The sequence below is a fragment of the Xiphophorus couchianus genome, chromosome 23, assembly GCF_001444195.1.
Source record: "Xiphophorus couchianus chromosome 23, X_couchianus-1.0, whole genome shotgun sequence".
In the NCBI taxonomy this organism is placed as follows: domain Eukaryota; kingdom Metazoa; phylum Chordata; class Actinopteri; order Cyprinodontiformes; family Poeciliidae; genus Xiphophorus; species Xiphophorus couchianus.
The window spans coordinates 28,133,444-28,154,711 of NC_040250.1; the positions used below are offsets into that span (position 1 = coordinate 28,133,444).

Genomic DNA, 21,268 nt, shown 5'->3' on the forward strand with positions numbered 1-21,268 from the left:
TTTAAGAGATGAAATTAAAATCACACATGAATAAGTTTGTTTATGTGATAAATCATTTAAATGATGATGGTGCTAGCACTCATCATCCGTCAGCCAATCAGAGGACACAACAGCGTCTAATTCAGGTGTTCCTTTAAGCACATATTGCTACATGTTTTCATAGCAGTGCATGGCGCTGGCGTCAGTGTTTGGATATAACTGCTGAAGACAGGTCTACAGCCCTTAGTGAGGTTACAGATAAAAAAATGTGGAGGAGGGCGTGCTGTGGTAGGGGATAGATCCACCCATATTTGGAGGCCTTGAGTCCTCGACGCTTTTCACCCACTCCGGTATAATTGACATTTCACATAAATGCAGCATCAAATCAAAGTGAAAGAATAAACAGACGTCTCTGTATCCTGATGCACATGAAGCTGTGAATTCTGACCTAGTTGAGTTTTAGTTTGTCACATTATTATATTTACTTTGAGTTCTGTTTACTTGTTCCTGTTTAGGCCCAAACCTCCTGGACAATAGGGTTCCTCTCCATCTTGGTCCCGCTGTGGGTGTCTTCAAACTGGACCTGACCAGTGGAGCTGTTCGGTTCCTGATCCATGGCGATGAGCTGGGTCAGTTCAGGTTTTCATGTTTCTGTGGTTTCTCCATCTTACATGCAGAATTAAATCATGATTAAATCAAGAATAAACTATTTTTTCCATTTTTGTGCCTGGATGCACGTTGAGCTGTGAATGCTGAGCTACTGTCACAATAAAAGATTTACTTTGGGTTTTGTTGATTTCTGCTTCATTCAGTCATCAGCCTTCAGGAAATTGGGGTTGTCCTCCATTTTGGTTCTGCTGCTGGATACATCAAATGGGATCCGACCCGTGGCGCTGTTCAGGTCACGGTCCAAGGTTTTCTGTCAGGTGAGTTTGGAGCAGAAACCTGATTGAGGAACTTTGACTCCTGAAATCTTTGTGCTGAAATCTGTCTGTGCTCTGCAGTTCTCCCTCTGCTGGACGGAAACAACACTGGGCTCATTTGGACCTTCTGAATAATTAGAAGACGGGCCAACCTGCTGCAAGAGGTGATAAATAATAGTTTAGTGTTTCTTAACAGAGGATGATGGGAAGCAAAATCTAAAAAAGCAGGGAGGTGATGTGATTATTTTGTGGGGATTTTACGTTATAAATGAACTGAACTGAATTGACAATTAAATTGACGGTATGGTTTACACCAAAAATGCAAAATATCAGTTTAAATATCAAACTATTTGCTAAAGAAACTGTGGTCTGTAACATATATCAGTCAGCTACTGATCTCCAACCTCCCATTCATCAGCAAAATGATTGAAAAAGCTGTTTAAACAGTTACACAGCTTCCTAACGACAACTGTCATTTGACGTCTTTCAGTCAGATACTTGAGACTGTCCTAGTCAAAGTGTTCAATGACAGCCACATAACCACAGTGCTGGTTCTGTTGGAGCACAGTGAAGCTTTTGACACTGTTGGCCGTGACATAAATTATTAAAGACTCTGGTCCAATTCTCATCTAATTCAAATCTTACTTATGGTGGGTTCACACCAAATGCGTTTTGCGCGTCTACATTCAAAGTCTATGTGGAGGCATGTTGAGGGAGCGTCAGATGCATCTAAATCGTTCTAGCCCTCATTTTCCATTGCCAGCCTATTTGTTCGAAGCGTTGGATGTGCTTGACGTGGGAAAAGCGCCATGACAGGCTCTCGACCCGCCTCCACATAGACTTTGAATGTAAACCAGATGCGCAAAACGCGTTAGGTTTGAATGCACAGTTAAAGAACAGGGATTTCTTTGTTTCAACAGGAAACTTCTTGTCGAAGCAGACAGAAGTCACATGCAGTGTACCCCAAGGTTCAATCCTTGGACCCCTCTTATTCAATATCTATATGCTCCACTATCTTAGAACGTAACAGAAAATAAGATTAGATATAATAACTACACAGATGACACACAGCTCTACATTACGATGTCACCAGGAGACTGAATCCATTCAGTCACTGAACAGATGCTTAGAACAGATAAATGTGTGGATGTGCCAAAACTTTCTCCAGAAGCAAAACTGAAGTTTTTATCTTTGGACCTAAAAAGGAACGATCTAGAGTCAATGCACAGCTACAAACTAGAGATCAGGCCTGAATGATGAGAGTAATGATGAACTCTGACCTGAACCTTCAGAGCCACATAAAGAGAGTTAAAGTCGACCTTCAATCAGCAGAAGAACATCTCCAGGGTTAGACGACTGATGTCTGAACGAGATCTAGAGAAACTCATTAATGTGTTTATCTTTAGTCGCATCGATTACTGGAACAGAGTCTTCACAGGTCTGACTAACAGATCAATCAGATGCAGAATGCTGCTGTTGACATTGTGACTAAAACCAGGAAGTTAGAGCACATCACCCAGATCTAAAGTCCCTCCACTGGCTCCCTGTAGCTCAAAGAATAGACTTTAAAATACTGTTAGTTTATAAATCAATGAACGGTTTAGCACCACAATACATTAAAGATCTGCTGTTGTTGTATCAACCTTCCAGACCTCTCAGGTCTTCCGGTTCTGGTTCTGCACACAGAATCAGAACCAAAGATGGAGAAGCAGCACTCAGCTTCTATGCACTACAAATCTGGAACAAACTTCCATACAACGGCTGAAACACTGAGTGCCTTTAGATCTAGACTAAACATGACTGAAACATAATCAATGAAACATTAATCAACAATCTGATGTGTAACGACGGCACTGAGCAAAATGTAATGTTTACTGGTTTACTGTGTGGTGTGTTCTATGACTATATTTCTGTTAACATGTGAAGCATTTTGAACTGCCTTGTTGCAGAAACATGCTGTACAAATAAACTTGATTGAAAACAGTCAAAAACTAATGAATTTATTTTATTTGTAGGTCAAACCCAAAGGCTGATTATTACCAGAGAACTCCAGGAAGATTCATGAAGCCGACCCGTCTTCCTCACCCTTAGTCACTCACTGTGAGCTGCAGCTCCTGAACATAGGTCAAATTTATAACTTTGAATTTGAACAGAATGTGTAGAAAGATGTTTCCAAGTCTGTGGAGTATTCACTATCAACTCAGAAAAGGAATTAGAACAAACTTAGAATCCGGAGAAACAACTTTACAGGACAGTTTATTTGTAAACTAAATATACTTCACTCCAAAGGACCTGTTCTTGTATGAGTATGGAGAATCCAGAGGAACCCCCCCATCTACCTTAGATCAACATTATTAGAACAAGAACATGATGTTTTGCATGTCAAAAAAAGCCTTTGTTTTCTATAACATTTTGCCTGTTTTTGAATTTAAAATCTGATTTGTTTTACAAACTTGTTTGATTAAATTACTACACTTCTGCTCAAAAGAATCTTTGATTTATTATTATTATTATTTCTGAGAATTCAATTTAAGAAACCAGTTATTGCGCTTTGATGTCTTACCGTTTCTGTTTCCTTAAATAATATTTTTGTGACACTTTAAACCAGTTTATCTTGTTACATCAGAACTAAATTTATTATTTAATTTCGGAGGTAAATCAAGTAAGCTGCATTTCTGATGGTTTTCTTTATTTTAATCAGCTTATTTTAATAATTTGATCTTGTTGATCATAGTTCTTAGTTTAAAAATGGATGAAATAATGACTATATTATTATTATTATTATTATTTTATTATTATTATTATATGACTAATCAAAAGTGAAATGTAAATGTTTTTCTTTTATTGGTAAATCTGTGTTATTTACACACATATATTTAGAAGTATCTGTAATTTTCCTTTTTTTGTACGGTTTGCAAATCATGTTTCACAGATACAACTGTCTAAAGTCACACACAAAGAGGCTTACACGGATTACAAATCCAGTGTTACGCACGCACAGGTGTTTTGAGACTATTTTCTCTCCATACAAAACAGTCAAGTCAGCATGTAAGTGAAGCCACTACTAAAAAACTGATTCCTGTTTTCACAAGTGGGTAAATGTGCACAGGTAGCAGATATGTAGCACTGTTAGCAGGGTGTCTGTTAAATTAAGTACTGTGTTTTATTGATATCTGAAATATTTCTATGTATACTTCTGTGTATTCTACCACCAGCTAAAGTGCTAACATGCTAATAACTGCCACTAGCCTAAATGCTAGCTGGCGTTAGCATGACCGTTAACCATTGTTAGTCAAAACACTATCAACAGTTAGCATATTTGCAGAAAAAGTTAATTTGGAATCGCCAACTGCTGTAAATCTAAAAACTATGAACTGTTAGCATCTTTGTTGAAGAAGTTTTATGGTTCTCCCTTTGACTCCAGGTTAGAAGGATGCTATGTGTATCTTGTATCCAAAACAGGTAAGTAATTTAGTGCTTTAGAATTTATACAGAAGAATAATGTAGGGGAAGCAAAGTGTGCTAAACATTTTCAATGTTAGCAATAGCGCTTAAGGAAATATTTGCGTCGCTAATAGCGGTTCAGCAGAAGTGTGCCCACCTCTGTTTTTATATCTTCATTTAATAATTTATAGCACTGTGACACCTGTTCTGTCTTCATGAAATATTATTTTGACGATCCTGATAGATAAAGCCTCAAAACTGTTCTTTGTTTCTGTGCAGAAGTGATTATCCGACATGTGCCTGTGATGCACTGATGACCTGCGCAGCGTGCGCCACCTCCTGGGACAGGAAGCAGCTTATTGGAAGCCTGAACAGGATAAAGCACTTAGAGAAAATGGGCTGCTGGTTGGCTGGATATGCTTTGTAATTTGGTGCTATTTGATTTGCAATCTGTCTTGACCGGGACACTCTACTAAATGAGATTCTTAGTCGCCAGAGATTTTAATTTCATGGTTAAATAAAGCCCTAATAATAATAATAATAGTAGTAAAAACTCCTCAATCATCCAGTCACGCGCGTATTCAGATCGTAATCTGTGCACAATCGTTTACAGTAGCCGAACATTAGTACGACCATACAGGCTTTTTCTGTTTGGCACACACATGTATTGAATTCATAATGTTTGTGTGGGAGGGCTGCACAGTGGTGCAGTTGGTAGAGCTGTTGCCTTGCAGCAAGAAGGTCCTGGGTTCAATTCCTGGCCCGGGGTCTTTCTGTAGGAAGTTTTCTCCGGCTTCCACCCACAGGAATTGGGAGGAAGCCTAGGTCTAAATTCTTCCTAGGGGTTTGTCCTGTCTGTTTCTGTGTTGCCCTGTGACAGACTGGCATCCTGTCTCGCCTGGAACGTTAGCTGGAGGTAGGCACCAGCACCCTTCCCACCTTTCCCGACCCCCCTAGGGACAAGGGTGTTAGAAAATGTTTGTGTTGCCTCTACACAGCAGCAACAAGTGGCACAAGGAGGCTCTCTAATCTGTAATTCAGGAACGTTTCTAATTCTGCTGCTAATCATCAAATGTTGGCATGTTATTCCAAAACATTTATCATGGAGCATTTTCACTTGTTCTAACTTCTATGTTGATCATCCTTTGCTTTGTTAGAACATGTTGATGGAATCCAAATATTTCCATAGGAATATTAAAACCCTGCAAACCACATTAGGTGTGATATATAATGATGGCTTGGACAATGTGAAGACAGGGATGTTAAAAGACAAAGAAGAATATTGTTTGTGGTACTGATATTATGATAGGAAAATATTTGTAATATATTGTGCAGCTCTAATTCATGAGAGTATTTACTTCAAGAATTAATGAAAACATGACGGGAAAGAAAGTGACACACCAAAGATTAAAATACATACAGTAAATACGAACATATTGGAAATACATCTTTTGGATGAAAGATGATGCTTTACAAAAATTGTAATTAGGTGAAATTATTTTCATAATTCCAATTTGTTCAATTTCATTGTCAGTGAAAACGCAGCAATAGAGGAAGAAGATGGAACATGTCTGCATTTAGTCTATCGATCGTCTCTTACATGAAAAAGCTCAGAAAACTTTCTGCTTTTGTTTTTACAAGTTTCTGACTTTACATATCAGAGAATATCTTAGTTTTAATATCGTACTTTTATGTGTTTGATCATGCAAATTTTGTACTTATTTCTCACAAATTTACCACTTTTCGACATCGTCGTCAGAAAAGTACTCCTCTTTTTCATCAGACTACAATCGCCCAAATACTTAAAATGACATTTAATAATAACCTAAAAAACCAACAGATACTTGATCATTTCACTACAATTTTACTACAAGTGAGAGCAGAACTCTTGCCTACCCTGGTATTTTAGGGCTATCGGAGATAAACACTAAACCCCAAAATAAAGGACATTCCTGAGTTTGAAATGCTGCAAATTTTCTAGAAAAAACATGCAAATATCCAAGTTTTAAAGTAAAAAAAAAGAAGTGACTTTTGAAAGTTAGTTTCAAAATTATTTTTTTCTAGTAAAATTTCAGCTTTTCAAACAGATTTCCTTGATTTTATTCTCAAACATTTCTGACTCCCCTGAAGTTCAGCCCCTGCCACTCCTCTGTACCCATCAGATGTCCTGGTGATCAAATAAAGATCCTCTACACCAGAAAGTTCAGTTCCTTCTCCAACACACCTGAACCAGCTGAATGGCTGCAGAGCTGAATGACTAAATGCTGACTCAGGTGTGTGTGTGCAGAATGTGTCTGCGGCGCGTTCTTACAGCTCAATGCTTTATTTTTATCAGAACACTATGAGCTGGATAAACCTGCTTGTTTCTGTTCCACCACAGGGAGGCAGTAGAGCTGCGTCGGCGTTTGGTGGCGCTGCAGTCAGAGCCATAAAACACTCCTGTACATTTTACAGCATTGCAGTCAAACCTGGATCTCTCTTTCTTTTATTCCTCCTGTTTATCAATCAATCTTTCCTCTCCCGCTCTTCATCTTTGCTACGTTCTGCTCTGCTCCTTTGCCTCCCCAGGTCGTTTGCGTGTGTGTGCATTTGTGGGGGTACGGAGACGTGTGTGTGTGTGTGTGTGAGCTCACTTCCCCCCGTCCTGCTGCAGTCCCTCATGTCTTATATCAAGTCCTTCCTGGCTGGCTGCCATTTGCAGTGTCTATATTCTATTAAGTAAACAGTCAGTGCGGTGCTTACCGGCATGCTATATGCAGCATAATGTCTGCACACTCTCAAGTTTCTCCCCTCCCTCCACTCTGCCTGCAGCCACACATTACGCCTGCATCCATTTTTACGACGCATAACATCTACGGAGGAACTTCATCGATTACAGGCGCCGTAAAAAGACCATCTGTTAGACAGCAGCTGCACATAACCTCAAGTCACGGGCGACTCAAACAGTCAGTGGCATCGGTTTTTGCGAAAAGGATAGTTTTAGATTTAAAGCCGTAAATCATTTGCATCGTTTAGCTGAGGCGTTCAGGCTGGTTTAATGTTTCAAACAGTCTGTGAAGCGGAATGAGGAGCTGAAACATCTGTGGGTTCAGAGTCTTGAAGTACACTGAAATTGAAATCTGCAGGACAAACAGACAAGACATGAGCAAAGAGATATTAAGTATTGAATCGTCTTGATGATCCATGTGGATCTGTGATGGATGTTATGACAGGAGGATGTAGTTGAGGTGGTCTAATTACTAACTAGAGAAACATCCAAGGACACATTACCATTTATCAGATCCATGATTCCACAGATTATTGTACACGTATATATAGATATATCTATATATACAGTACAGACCAAAAGTTTGGACACACCTTCTAATTCAATGGGTTTTCTTTATTTTCATGACTATTTATAAGGCAAGAAATCCCACTTATTAACCTAACAGGGCAGGTTGACCTATGAAGTGAAAACCATTTCAGGTGACGACCTCTTGAAGCTCATCAAGAAAATGCAGAGTGTGTGCAAAGCAGTAATCACAGCAAAAGGTTGCTGCTTTTGTTTAGTGCATATTTCCACATGTGTTATTCATAGTTTTGATGCCTTCAGTGTGAATCTACAATGTCAATAGTCATGAAAATAAAGGAAACTCATTGAATTAAAAGGTGTGTCCAAACCTTTGGTCTGTACTGTATATATATACTGCTCAAAAAAATAAAGGGAACACTTTAAGTGTTAAACACCTGTTTAAGTGTTCCCTTTATTTTTTTGAGCAGTGTATATATATATATATATATATATATACAGTATATAGGTTATATTATATATTCCTCCATCCATCCATTTTCTACTAGTTATCCAAGATCTCCTCAGCAACAATGTCCAGCTCAGTCTGGAGGATTCTAAGGAGTTCCTAGGCCAAGAGGAACAGCTACACAGCAAAGGTGTAACGGTCTACAAAAATCACGTTTTGTCAAGTATAACATTCACCTTGGGAGCAGAGATATGATTACTTCCCTTGTCCATTGACGTCCTACGCTCGATTCTCATCCCTCTTCAGTGCTCCGTTTGGGATTTTTTCTATTCAGTTGGATTTCTCCAGTAGATTTTCTACCGAGCCAATCAGCGAACAGAAGGAGAAGTTTTAAATGATAAGGTTGATTTTCTGCTCTGTCTTAGAATGGTAGTCTGCCTGTAGTTTTAGTGATGGCAGCAGAGGAAGTGAATGAAGCCGTAAAATCTGCATTGACTACGCTGCTAAATGTTAAAGTAAGATTAGCAGCTGCCCCGTTTGGCTTGGCACTTCTCTCTCAGCAGTGGAGTAAGGTTGTTTGCAACAAAGACAATTTGTGGTAAACTTCAAAGAATCGAACTGGTGTATTAAAATATGTCACAGCCAAAAGGTAAAGATTGAGTGAAATTGCTAAAATAATGGATTTAGCATGAGAAATCTGCTTCAAAGTCATAGTTCAACATGAACAGTGTGGTTTCACCAAAAAAAATATTTTTGCTACTGTTAGCAGTAAAAATAATCTTTTTTAATATTACAATTAAAAAAAGTAATTCTAAAACTTAAAACAGTGAAATGTTTAGCAAAGAGTGGTGATTTGTTTGGATTAAAAAAATGAAGAAGAAGAAAGTAGAAACCGATTTATCCAGGGTCTGAATTATGCAACAATTATCTAAATCCACCATCAGATGAATTTGGACTATTATGGAAGCACCAGTCATGTTTACATTCAGTTCAACGTTATTTTAGGTAAGTAGTTCAGCTTAGTACAAAGTGAACTACTTTAAGTATCACATTGCTGAGGTGTCACTTGTCAAAGATGCACTTCAGAATGTTGCATTACCTACTTAGTTCCACACAAAGACATTGTTTATGTGTGTAAGTTTAAGGCAAAGTTGTGTTCGTCACCAACAGGGTATTTTCAGTGCCAGTATTTGTCCTGTTCCACTCCTTTCTACTGCTGCAACTTCTGAAATTGTGTATCTGTCTAAAGATATTTAGATATACGTATAGTGCAGATAGCTAGATAGTTAGATAAATAACTAAATAGAGAGCTACATAGGAAGCTAACTAGCTACATTAGCTAGTTAGCTACATAAGTAACTAATTAGCTACATCGACAGCTAACCAGCTACATAGATAAAGGATGAAGTTTGAAAATGAAAGTCTACACAGGGGTGTGTTGACTTTGGAGGACCTCTGTATGCTAACATAACTGTCTTCTAACAGCATCTGGAAAGTGCTAAGATCAAACCAGACATCTGTTTTTTTTTTTGTTTTCTTGAAGACACTCAGCCCATTATGCTTCTTTTTAACGTCACATTCATACCTGTCATCCTTAATGTCACAAGACAGTCTGCCGCTAGTGACCACAGCCAAAGCGCATTAAGTGGATCCCTGGGACATCGTTGATTTGGATTTGGAAGGCTCACGTTTCCTTGAAACCATTTCTCTTTATCACTGAAAGGTTTTCAGCACAACAGGGTTTTCTTCCATAAATGTCAGACTGACAATTTAGTTGTTGTTCGGTCTGTGCTGCGTGTTCGGGAGATATTGAAATTAGCTTGCTTATTGCATCAATGGCTCCTTCCGGCCTCATTGTGCTGAATTATAAATGATTGCTTGATGAAACTGCCGTTGCACCTGGTTATAAAACGTACTTGTGTAATACCAATCAGTAGAGTTAGCTGAACAGTTTGGGTGAAATCATCGCACACTGATAAAGCAGAACAATGAAACTCTAGTGTGTGCTACAAATAAGATTTCTCATTAACTTATCAAACCTGACCCATTTTAAATCTGCCAGCAGCATGCAAAATATGTGTGTGTGTGTGTGTGTGTGTGCGTGTGTGTGTGGGTGTGTGTGTGTGTGTGTGTGTGTGTGTGTGTGTGTGTGTGTGTGTGTGTGTGTGTGGGGTGGGTATGCGTGTTTTAGTGAATTACCAAAAGATCAATAGCATTTCTTCCCCAAGCTTCTAGTCAGGAGCGTACATTTCTTCTTGCACTTCTGCAGAAGCAGGTCAACTATTATAATGAGCCAAGAATGAGTCATTATAATAATGTCTTTGTCTTATAAGATGTATTTTGATGATCAGGAACATTAACATGCGACAAAAAAAAAAAAAAAAAAAAGAAAAACATGGACAGTTGAGGTCAAATCCCTTTTCACAGCACTGCAACATAATATTGACAAGTTGTGGGTGATGTGTTGGTAACAAGCTAAGAAGGCCACAGTATTACCTTCCAGTCGCAGCTTTGTGGGCATCAATTATTTTAATTGTCCAAGTGTCGGACGGCGGCATTAAAAGGTGGTAGGTGACTGATGATTGTTGGGGTGGTTGATGACAGTTTAGAGCATCAAAGTATTCACAAAAGTTGGGACTTTATAGCACCTGACCTTCCTTAATGAGGTTTAGAACACAATCTAAATCTCTAACCGACCATTCCTTCCATCATTAAGGTGACTTGTTTATTAACTGTGGCTTTGTGACTGCAGTTTAAATTCAGATTACTTTGCATGAGTGGACACATTGGATAGAGGTTTGTGTTCCAGAGACCCCTCTGAAGAAGTAAAGGGCCCAGTAAGTTTAGACCAAAGTCAACTATCACAGCGCGATCAAATGGTTTGGGGAAACATCCTTTGAGGTCTGCAAGACGTACCGTACCAAGCTCCTGAGAGACTCCTCCCCGCTGAAGCATATGTCATGGTGTTTTGTCATGTGTATGGTTTACCACCCTATAATACACACAGCGATTGACTAGAGCAGGGTGTTTTGGTCCAACAGTATGCACTTCCTCCTGGCGTACCTCAGTATCTACTTCCTGGTCTCTGGCTGAAAAACCGGCTTCTGGAAGTTGAGTAGCTGAGGATGTTTCCTGCATAAACACACCTATGAAATTCTGACCAATCAGGTCAAAGTCAGAACGGTTTTGCATGCAGAAGCAGGTGAACAGCTTATCATGCTGGTTGTGACAAGAAGGGGCAGACAACATGAGGCTGAAAACAAAATGACGGGATTTTCATCGTGACAATGAGAACTGACTTCAGCAGTTTGGCTTGACCATGCGGAGCCTTCTAGTCTCTTAATGGTTTTGAATCAGGCTCAGTATTTCTCTAGGACATAGCCGGTCCACTCTGAATTGTTTTTGGCATAAAGAACAGCAAGAGGTATATAAATGGTTTGGCTTGTAAAATCCCTGTGGAGCTAAAGTCAGACAAGCAATGCCTCATAGATGCAGGAGCCCACATCCTCAGAACATGATGGAGTTTGAAAGGTTTACAGTTTAGGTTTGTATGATATCAGCAGGTCATATCAGGCGATATCAATATCAGGCATTTGGGAATCAATATGTCACATTGTGGAAAAGATGATGGATATCCGCATAGAGCGTGTCATCTTAGATGTCTCTCTCTGGAGTGATGGGGCACTCTGCATTATTGCCCCATCACTAATGCCACAACATCCACACAACGTCCAGAGACAAGAGCCTCTCTGGATGTTGTCTGTCTTGACTGAACTGCCTGAAGACTTTTTGTATTTTGATCATTTGATTTTGAAAATACATCTGGCTTGTGGAGCACTTTGAATAACATTTTGCTATTGCTGCAAAGTGAAAAACCCCATTGCCGCCTTGGGACTTAAATATGTTTCTCTGCAAGTGAAGGAGTTTAAATATAATGAGTTGAGGTTTAAGACAGATAGACTAGGGCAGCATCCTCAGGGGTCCAGGCAATGTACTGATCTAACGTGGTGAAGACATGGTTGGTCTAAAGTATAAATCTTTTTATTTTCCAATAGGTCTGTGTTCCAGCATTCAAACTTGGATAATTACAGAAAAAGGTATTGTCTTTTCAACACAGGCTGCCTAAAAGAGTCAATGACTGGACTCTGTCTTATGAGGGCGTTAGGGTATCCTATCAAATCTTGGCTGAATGAGATTAGCCCAGCAGCAAATTCTTCACATCAAAATGAGCCATAGTATTCTAACATCCTCATCCTGTTGGATAACCCAAATGTACTTGAGCTAAACGTCATGAAATGACAGACAGACTTTCTCAACTGGAATTCTCTGGACAATTCATAGCTCCATCTGTTACAGCAAGCTGCACATGTTTAGAAGAAGCAAAACAGCTGCAGATCATCACACTACCACCACGTTTGACTGTCATTGGTATTTTTGTGCTCTGTGTCAGTTTTGCACTACATGTGAAAGGACACACACCTTCCAAAAATGTAATGTTTTCCCCCAGTCGTCTTCTTCTTTTTGTTGATTCATGAACCTTGACCTCAGCTACAGTAACTGATGTCCGCAACACTTTAGATCTTGATTTGTTTTTGTTTTTTTGTGTGACTTTTTGGATAAATTGTTAATGAGCTCTTGGAATAGCTTGGCAGGCCCCACTACCAAATAAAGGTAGTTTATCATCACAAGTTAACAAGAGGAGGAATGACTTTTTCACAAAGGCCAAGTTGGTTAGAGTAGTTTTCTTTTTCTATAGATAAATGAAAGCACCAGCTGACTATGTTTTTGTATCAACTTTGGTTATGTTTGATAGCACATCTAGTTTCATGATTCAAGGCATTTCAGGGGGAACAAAAAAAGCAAAAACAGAATAAATTTGTAAGGGGGCAAACACTTTTTCAGAGCACCGAATGTATTCACATGTCATTTTGGCTTCAGTCTGTGTGAGTGAGTGAGGTCCACCCCGTTTCCCTAATGAAGCTGTGCTTTCCTCTGACTAGTCCTGCTCTTCAAAATGTTGAATGATCAGACACAAGCCTCCTTATATCTGTTTGTTATGCTTAGTTTATGAAAGCAGACCTGGCCATCAGCACCTGCTATTTCAGTCTCAGATACAAGAAAGAGGAAGTAATCAAAACAAGAAAAGTTCCAAGTCTCCTTAATTACTTTAGAAACCAACAGCACAGACGTTCTAAACCTTTTCATAAACCCGTAACAGCTTTTCCAAGATGAATCGTACAGACTTTCTATCACATAAATCACAGAGTTTACTGAGATTCAGTGTGTATTCATAGGAAGAGACTCGGATTGGTTTCTCTGTTGTAACTGTTTTACATTAGACAAAGGCAACGCTACTAAATACTGAGAAAATGTATCTAAATTTCTGATTCTGAAGATATTAATAAACACATCTCTGGTAAATTCTCTCATTATTATTTACTATTTGGCAAATAGAAATATGTTTGGTTATTCTAAATGACCTAAAACAAGAAAAGTCTGTTCAGACATTCAGACAATATTGAAAGAAAAGGTGTATTTTTGGTAACATTTTGTTACCAAAAGCCTGGGACATAAATGGTTACATAGAAAAGTAGAAACATTAGCACAGCGTGTTAGTTTTCTAAGATATTCAGACACAGTTGGTGAAAAATAAATTCACTCCTGATAGTCTGCTAAACTCGATTGAATTTGAATTTAGATTTAGAAAAGTGAAGTACTACAGCCAGGGTGAAAGTAGTTTTAAATTCTTGGGGGTACTATAAAAAAAAAAAAAAAAATATATATATATATATATATATATATATATATATATATATATATATATATATACCGTATATATATGTATACATATATACCGTATATATACGGTATATATACAGTATATATACACTTCTTTGTGTGCTTTGTAGTTTCTGTGTTGATGAATTTTTTTGCAAAGCGATAAAAGCTGGGTACTTCTTGCTACAAACTGGAGCTGTATTTCCCTCAGCCCACTGGCTGCAATGCTGTCACCTCCAGATGCCATGAGACCCAAAGCTGAACATCATGGCATGGAGTGCATCCCAGTTTTCCATGTCTGGCATATAACAATTCATTTTAGCTTTTAAACTGATTATATTGATCCTGTGTCCAGATAGAGGGATAATCAGTAGGTTTAGCATCATGACTTGATTGCTCTGAAGATCCTGCAGATTCCACTTCGTCTTCCTGACATGGCGCCTCCTCAGCCTGAGTTTCATACTGAGAGGAGGAACCACAGAGCTCTGTTAAGTTAAAAGCGCATCTTCTGAAGTTGGGATGTTTTTCCTCCAACAGGTTCCAGAGGAATCACCTCAAACCAGATGTTGGACTGGAATTTATTTCAATGTCATTTGTGAAAGTTAGAGCCTCATTTTCAACAGTCGAGCTATGAAGGTTGGTAAAGGTTATCAAGAGACAAAAAAACTGTTTGATAGCGGAAAAGCCTCAGACTCTGAGCTCAAAGCGAGATACCCAAACAATTTAAAAAACAATATTAGACCAATAATGTAATTTCACATAATTATCGTGGCGTTTGTTGAATACTTAATAAAACATATTTACCGAGTTTTATGTTTGTTGTGAATGACGTATACTCGCAGACGAACTAGGTCATTAGTCCAAGTTTGTTGTTTATTGAAAGTTCAGAAACTCCAGCGGCTGTAATGAGCCACAGCAAAGATAAACAAAGGTAAAATAACCTGAACAGATGATTAACTCAAAACTACTCCTACCTTTTTACTCTCTCTCTCTGTCATTTAAGCACACCCGTTGCCGTGGCAACCGCCTGCGCCCGCAAGCCAAGCAGAGATTACGTTAAAAACATAACATTCAATCCGTTACGATATTAGGTTTTCAGACTTGACATTTACTTAGCGATTATAAATAAACGCTGCCCTGAACACAGCGATGGTTTATTAGTTCATTTTAAACTCCTGCTCTGCTAGTTACTTTGTTATTGGAACTGAAACGTATAGAATTGCGCAACACCTTATTGTGAAACACGATAATTACTGAGATTATTATTTTTGTTGGGCTATTAATTTGAACACGTTTTGTTGATTTTTTTTGTTGTTGTTCTTTAATAAAGCTACGAACGTTTTGATAAGTGAGTCAGAGGAGGACATGCTGGTCTCAGTCCAGGCGGCGTTCAGTTTGTCACCTACCGCCGAGATCGACTCAAAACCTTCCGCGATCGACGTAAAATGGGTCAAAGGTCAACTCACAATGTCTGTAAAGTAATAAAACAATAATTGCAATGACTGAGACTGGATAGAATTTGAAAATGTTCTTAAATTTCAGCCTGACTTGAGAGTAAAGCGTCTGTCACAATGCACAAAATGCTTTAGAGAAAAATGTACATTTTTCCGATGTTTTCACTAACCTAATTTATTGTTGGAATTAAAATTTTGACAATTTCATGGTCAATGGAGTCTGTTTATTTGATGACCTCCAAGAGGGATTGTAATCATCTTAAGTTTTGCTCATTTTAAGCAAAATTGATTTGGTTTTAATCAGTTTCAATTCAATTCAATAGCGTCAATTCATAAACCTCTCAAGGCAATTTGCAAAAAAATGATTTCAGTTCAATCACTCATTTATCCTACTTATCACACATTACAGTAATTAATTATTCAAAGTAGTTGAAGACGTTTCTAGCAGACAGTATTGAGTCGTTGACTTCGCAGCATCCGCTCAGACCCCGCATGCATGTAGCGACAGTGGAGAGGAAAAACTTCCCTTCAACAGCAAGAAACCTGAGTCAGGTTCAGCAGAACCAGAACCAGAACCCGACACAGTACAAAGTTTCCTTTTGCCAATAAAATTCAACTATATAAAAAAGCATCAAAGTGCTTTATCACCTAAAAATGTTTGTGTGCCCTAATTGACTAAGTAAAGAAGTTCGAGTTTAACTTCTGCTGTGTGCGTCAGAATTCTTCTGTGTGTTTTAATTAGACAAATCCCCGACACAAAAAGCCACCGTTGCACAGCTTTTCTAATTTAATTCAATTTTCCTCTTGGACCACCCGACTGTGATACTCTGGAGGGTTATAGAAAAATCTGCTCACTAATTAATGACTCCCTTTTCCCTGGTGTTTTAATAATAAATGACAATAGACCCTCGTATGGCTTCCTTTATTCCGACTTCTTTAGCTCTGAGGTCTGACGGTGTATCATCTCTGTGCACCAATGGGGAGTAAAAAAAAAATTGAAAATCCTAACTTGCATTCCCAGAGCTTGTGGTAGAACGGTGTGGTGTTTTCAGCAGCTGGAATGCTTTACGTGGTCATTGAGGACAGGACATAGGGAGCGCCTTGGGACAACCTTCCTGTTCAACACCCTCTAGTGATAATGCTCAGACAGAGCAGATGGACCGCTTTAACATATGCTAATTAACCTCTTAATGCGGTCATTTAGCAGAGAGTCGCAAGATTTATGGGAGATAAGCAACGAGAGTCACAGAACGGTAAAAGTGTCAGACCAAGTCGCAATTTGATGAAGGTTTCATAAAAATAAGTGGTGGGGGAAAAAACAGGAGATTTGGCAATGTTTGAAAAGTCAGTGTGATCTATGCACTTATTAATAGGAAGGAAGTCACTACTTTCAAGGTTAATTAGATGTGAAAGCATAAATATCCACATGTAGGTTCATTCATTTTTCATTTTGTGGGGTCGCTTGAGTTCTGCTGTGAATTTTAAAGTAAAAAAAAAAGTCGTTGAGACTAGAAGTTTTAGTGAGGTGAAAATACAGTTTTACTGCATGGAATAATAGTAATATTCACAATGAATGGGAAATAAAGTGGACAATGAAAGTGAACAGAAACCTAAGCTAATGTATTTATCTGCTGATACAGATCAGATATGGGCTGACCAACTTAAAAACAAGTTCAAATTGATTTCAACCAGATATAAACTGTTAGCTCAAGCCTCTTTTATGGAGCAGAATCCCTGACAGGAATGAGTCAAATCAAAGATTCAGGCACACAGGTGACCGTCGGTGTCCGTACCGTTAGAAAAATTCACCAACAGCTTTCTAATTTTTAAAACAGCAAACCAGAAATGTACACACACCAAATAAAAATATATCCACCTTTTTCCCTCACAGATACATATACATTTGCTTAAGATGTGTGCTTTGATTCACAGAGTAAAATTAAAATTTAAAGTACATGACCAAGCATGAGTCATGTGGAGCTCCAATAAAGAAATTGAATTTCATGAGCTATTAATCAAAATGTCATGATCATTTCTTTTTAGAAGCCGATGAGTCACACACACACACATACACAAACTTTACTTAGATTTCAAAAACCATATAAGTGATTATAAATAGTTTACAATTTTAGCATCCTTCATTGAGCTGACTTGAATGAATTTTTTTTCACCTTTTAAAAGAAGAAATATCTTGTCAGATGTTTTGTGTAGGTGTTCTCATATTGCTGCTGCCGGTTCAATAATTCATATTGCTGATGTAGCTGGACTGTTTGTTTTAAACAGATATAAATGGGGATCCATATGACAAACATTTCAAGTGGTTGTTTACAATTTTAAATACATATTGTCAATTAATAGTTCTAGTCTTTTATACTGTTTCTATCTATCTATCTATCTATCTATCTATCTATCTATCTATCTATCTATCTATCTATCTATCTATCTATCTATCTATCTATCTATCTATCTATCTATCTATCTACCTATCTGCTTTCATTATTTGCCAGAGTTCTACCCTTTACACATCGATTGCTGAATATTCAGACATCAGTAACAAACATCTTATCCACACCATGAGCTAATATCCTTAAGAGAAAATCCTTAGCGTAATATTGAGAAAAGGAAACAAGCTTTTAATCGCTCTGCTCTCACTTGGAACAGTCTGCACATATTTACTTGATAACATAATCCTTTCCAATCAGTTCCAGTCCCCTGTGGCTGCCATAGATTATTTAGAATATTAATTGAGTTGCTGTTTTCTCCAGTTTGTGATTTTGTCGAACCAAGTTATGGAGCTGATTTATGGTCTGATGTAAGAGTTGCTCACTATTTAGAGCGTTTCACCTGGAGTATATTTCAGTTGTCAAAGGGTGTGAAATGCAACAGTGGTCTGGTTATAACTTTACATACGATGTGAAAACTCCGTACGGTCTGCCTTCATTCCTCATTCAGGATATGGAAATGGTAAAAAAAAAGACAATGAAGATTTAATGGTTTGCTGATCTGGAGTATTCAGTCATTGTTGTCTTTTTGGAACCTGCCTCTGTAGGGTTGCCATATCACAGCAGTGTGACTGGGGACTAAAATTGCACCTATTCTTAAATTTTCAGCCGGTTTAGTTCTCTTTCACACTGCACTGTATCAAACGAACCAAACACTTTAAACAACTGTTCCTCCTTCTCGCCTGTGGAGGTGCAGAACCAAGAACCACCAAAGGGAACTGACACAAAAACCTCAAACAAAGACACGAGCACAACTTTCTTCACAAAATGTAAAAGAAAAAAATTAAGTGGTGTCAGATTTTAGTGGCTGTAGGATTTTTGTTTTGCATTTCTTTAAAGATCATGATCCATTTCTCCCTCTAACGCTAAACTAGCATGTTTGTTTTGGTTGTATTTACCCAGAATGCCCTGCTTTTGGAGCGGTCTCCGGTTCGCTTGCCGTGCATTCGAACCGCACCAGAGTTCACTTCAACCGAACTGAGACCAAGGTTTGTGGGCAGACCAGAGTTCAGTTTGTTGGTCTGGATCAGAGTTTGATTCCACATCCACACATCACCAAACCAATCAGACTTTTTAAGCAAAGGAACTGGATTTCAATTAAAGCAGACTAAGCAGGGCTGGTGTGAATGCTGCCTTCGTCAACATGGTGTAAATGGTAAATGCACTGAAATAAAATGCCACAGTTTTTTGTCATACTAACCACTTAAAGCCCTTTACACTATATAAGGGGTGGGCAACTCCAGGCCTGGAGGGCCGGTCTCCTGCAACTTTTAGATGTGTCTCTACTTCAACACACCTGAGTCAAATAATGAGGTCATTAGCAGGACTCTAGAGAACTTGACTGCACTTAGGAACTGATTCAGCTGTTGGATTCAAGTGTGTTGGACCAGGGAGACATCTAAGAGTTGCAGGACACCGGCCCTCAAGGACCAGGATTGCCCACCCCTGCTTATATCCACCATCACCCAACCACACTCACTAACACACCAGATGGTGGACAACTTGGAGGTTAAGGGATTAATTCCCACGTAACTTGAAATTAACCCCAAATTTTCGGATTGTAAGACAACTACTCTACTCACTGATCCACAGTCACCGCAGTAGAGAACGCCAAAGATATTAGAGAAGGGAAATCAGGGACAATCAGGCCTTGTATACAAGGCCTTTTCCAAATTACTATGAACTATTAAATTTACTCATAAGCCCAGAAGATTCCAGTAAGTTCACCAAAAGTCTCACCATTGCACTGCATCCATCCCAATTTCATATTTATATTTCAAAGCGTATAATTAAAACGGATACATTTGCGAACACTTAGTTTAGTGATTACGATGTTACGGATTACTATCACTGTCATCATTCAGCAATGCAAGAAAGGAAAATGCATTTACCTGGTAGAAACTGCCGGTGATCAGCGTTGGCTGTCATTGGGTATTGAGAGTCTGTCAGTAGCTCTTGCTGATGTTTCCCAAAATAAGAAAAAGCTGTCTGGATTAGGGTTTTGTATAAATCTAAACATCTTACACTGTGGAATAATCCTCTTCTATTCCTTCACCAGACGGGCAGCTGCCTGCAGGTGATTTAGCGTCTCTATTGTATACAGTAGAAACCGATTACGCTGCGGGTGCACTCCTTGATGAATTTGCTAACACTTGTTCTTTTTCTCCTCTGGGACTGATAAATGGGAGAAGCATGGCCATTCTGATTTGCTTTTGCTCTGGCTGGGGTAAACTGACACACAGGTAGGGAGCCGAGTTTTTATTATATTATCTGTCAAGGAGCTGGGAAAGCATAAAATTGGCTTTTGTTGCCTTGTATAATTTGGACAATCTCCTGTAAAAGTATTTTTGATGCTTCTGCTCTCTTCCTACTCACCAGACATGTTTTGAATCTCAGATATCTTTTTCTATATCTGTACCTGTACCATACTCAACCACAGCCACATTGTAGCTGTCTCTTGGATCACCTCAGGATGCACTTATGTACCAGGTTATTGTTTCACTACTCTTCTGTTACAGGTATCAGACCAGTATGGCCAGTTCTGCTTAAGATTCTTGATACCAAAGTGTGCATCCCCCACATCAGGAATACTTGTGTTGAACGTATTGGCAGTATAGTCCAACATCACTTACCCTCACTCATTCTGCTGTCGTACAGGTAACCATTGGTAAGTACATTTCCCCTAAGGCGCCAATAGTTAGTTAATGAGTTAATTTTCATTCAGCACCAGAGAGTTCCCCTAAATTATTTTTTATGAATATATTGATTGATAGCGGCGCAGAACGATCATTATTAAACCTACAACACATGGCAGTAAAATCTACTGGTGGTTGAAGTTAACACTTTAGCATTAGCTTCAGGGCCGGCCCAAGCCTCCATGGGGCCCTACGTGAAATGTGGTTTTGGGGCCCTCTAGTTCTGCTAACAATGTGGACTGGCTGTAATCAGCAGTCTGATCATTAGATCATTCACACACCTACTATAAACTTATTGCATCTCTGGCATTGCTGTTTACATCATATACATGTATAATATAGGATACATTTATTAGCCAACTGATTTCTGGGTGCCGATTTCCTTAATTTTGGGGGATCGTGATTGGCTGATGCTTATGTGAAGTATGTGAAGCCCATCTTATCCCCTAATCTGATCTTCATCAGCAGAGGTTTAAAAATCAGCCTCTGTCCTCTTCTGCTCTGCAGTGAGAGGTTAGACTGACAGACTGGCCCACCAGGTCATGCCTGCACATGTCAAACTTTTATCTTGGCTTTTTTCTATTCTTCCTTTTTCTTTTCTCCCTCCCTGAAGCATAAGTTCTTTTTGAGACATTGTTTTGCTTACTTAACTTCTGACCGGAGCTTTGAACATTTGGACGCACATTGCACGGCAGCTCAAGTTACCGACGAAGCGTGCGGTACCTACCGCGGCCACCAGGGAACAATTTACTT

At 38.8% G+C, this 21,268-nt stretch overlaps 1 long non-coding RNA gene across 5 annotated transcripts; it reads left to right on the plus strand.

The window, feature by feature from the left end:
- Positions 1-492: 492 nt before the first annotated feature.
- Positions 493-4,884, plus strand: LOC114138741 (uncharacterized). 5 transcript variants are annotated; one of them, XR_003594284.1, is made up of 6 exons: positions 493-608; positions 792-905; positions 984-1,066; positions 2,918-3,026; positions 3,835-4,364; positions 4,626-4,884. It is a non-coding gene; the product is annotated as an uncharacterized LOC114138741 (long non-coding RNA). The 5 variants fall into 5 exon arrangements; XR_003594285.1 differs by having other exon boundaries at positions 3,835-3,993; positions 4,327-4,884; XR_003594283.1 differs by having other exon boundaries at positions 3,835-4,884.
- Positions 4,885-21,268: the final 16,384 nt, after the last annotated feature.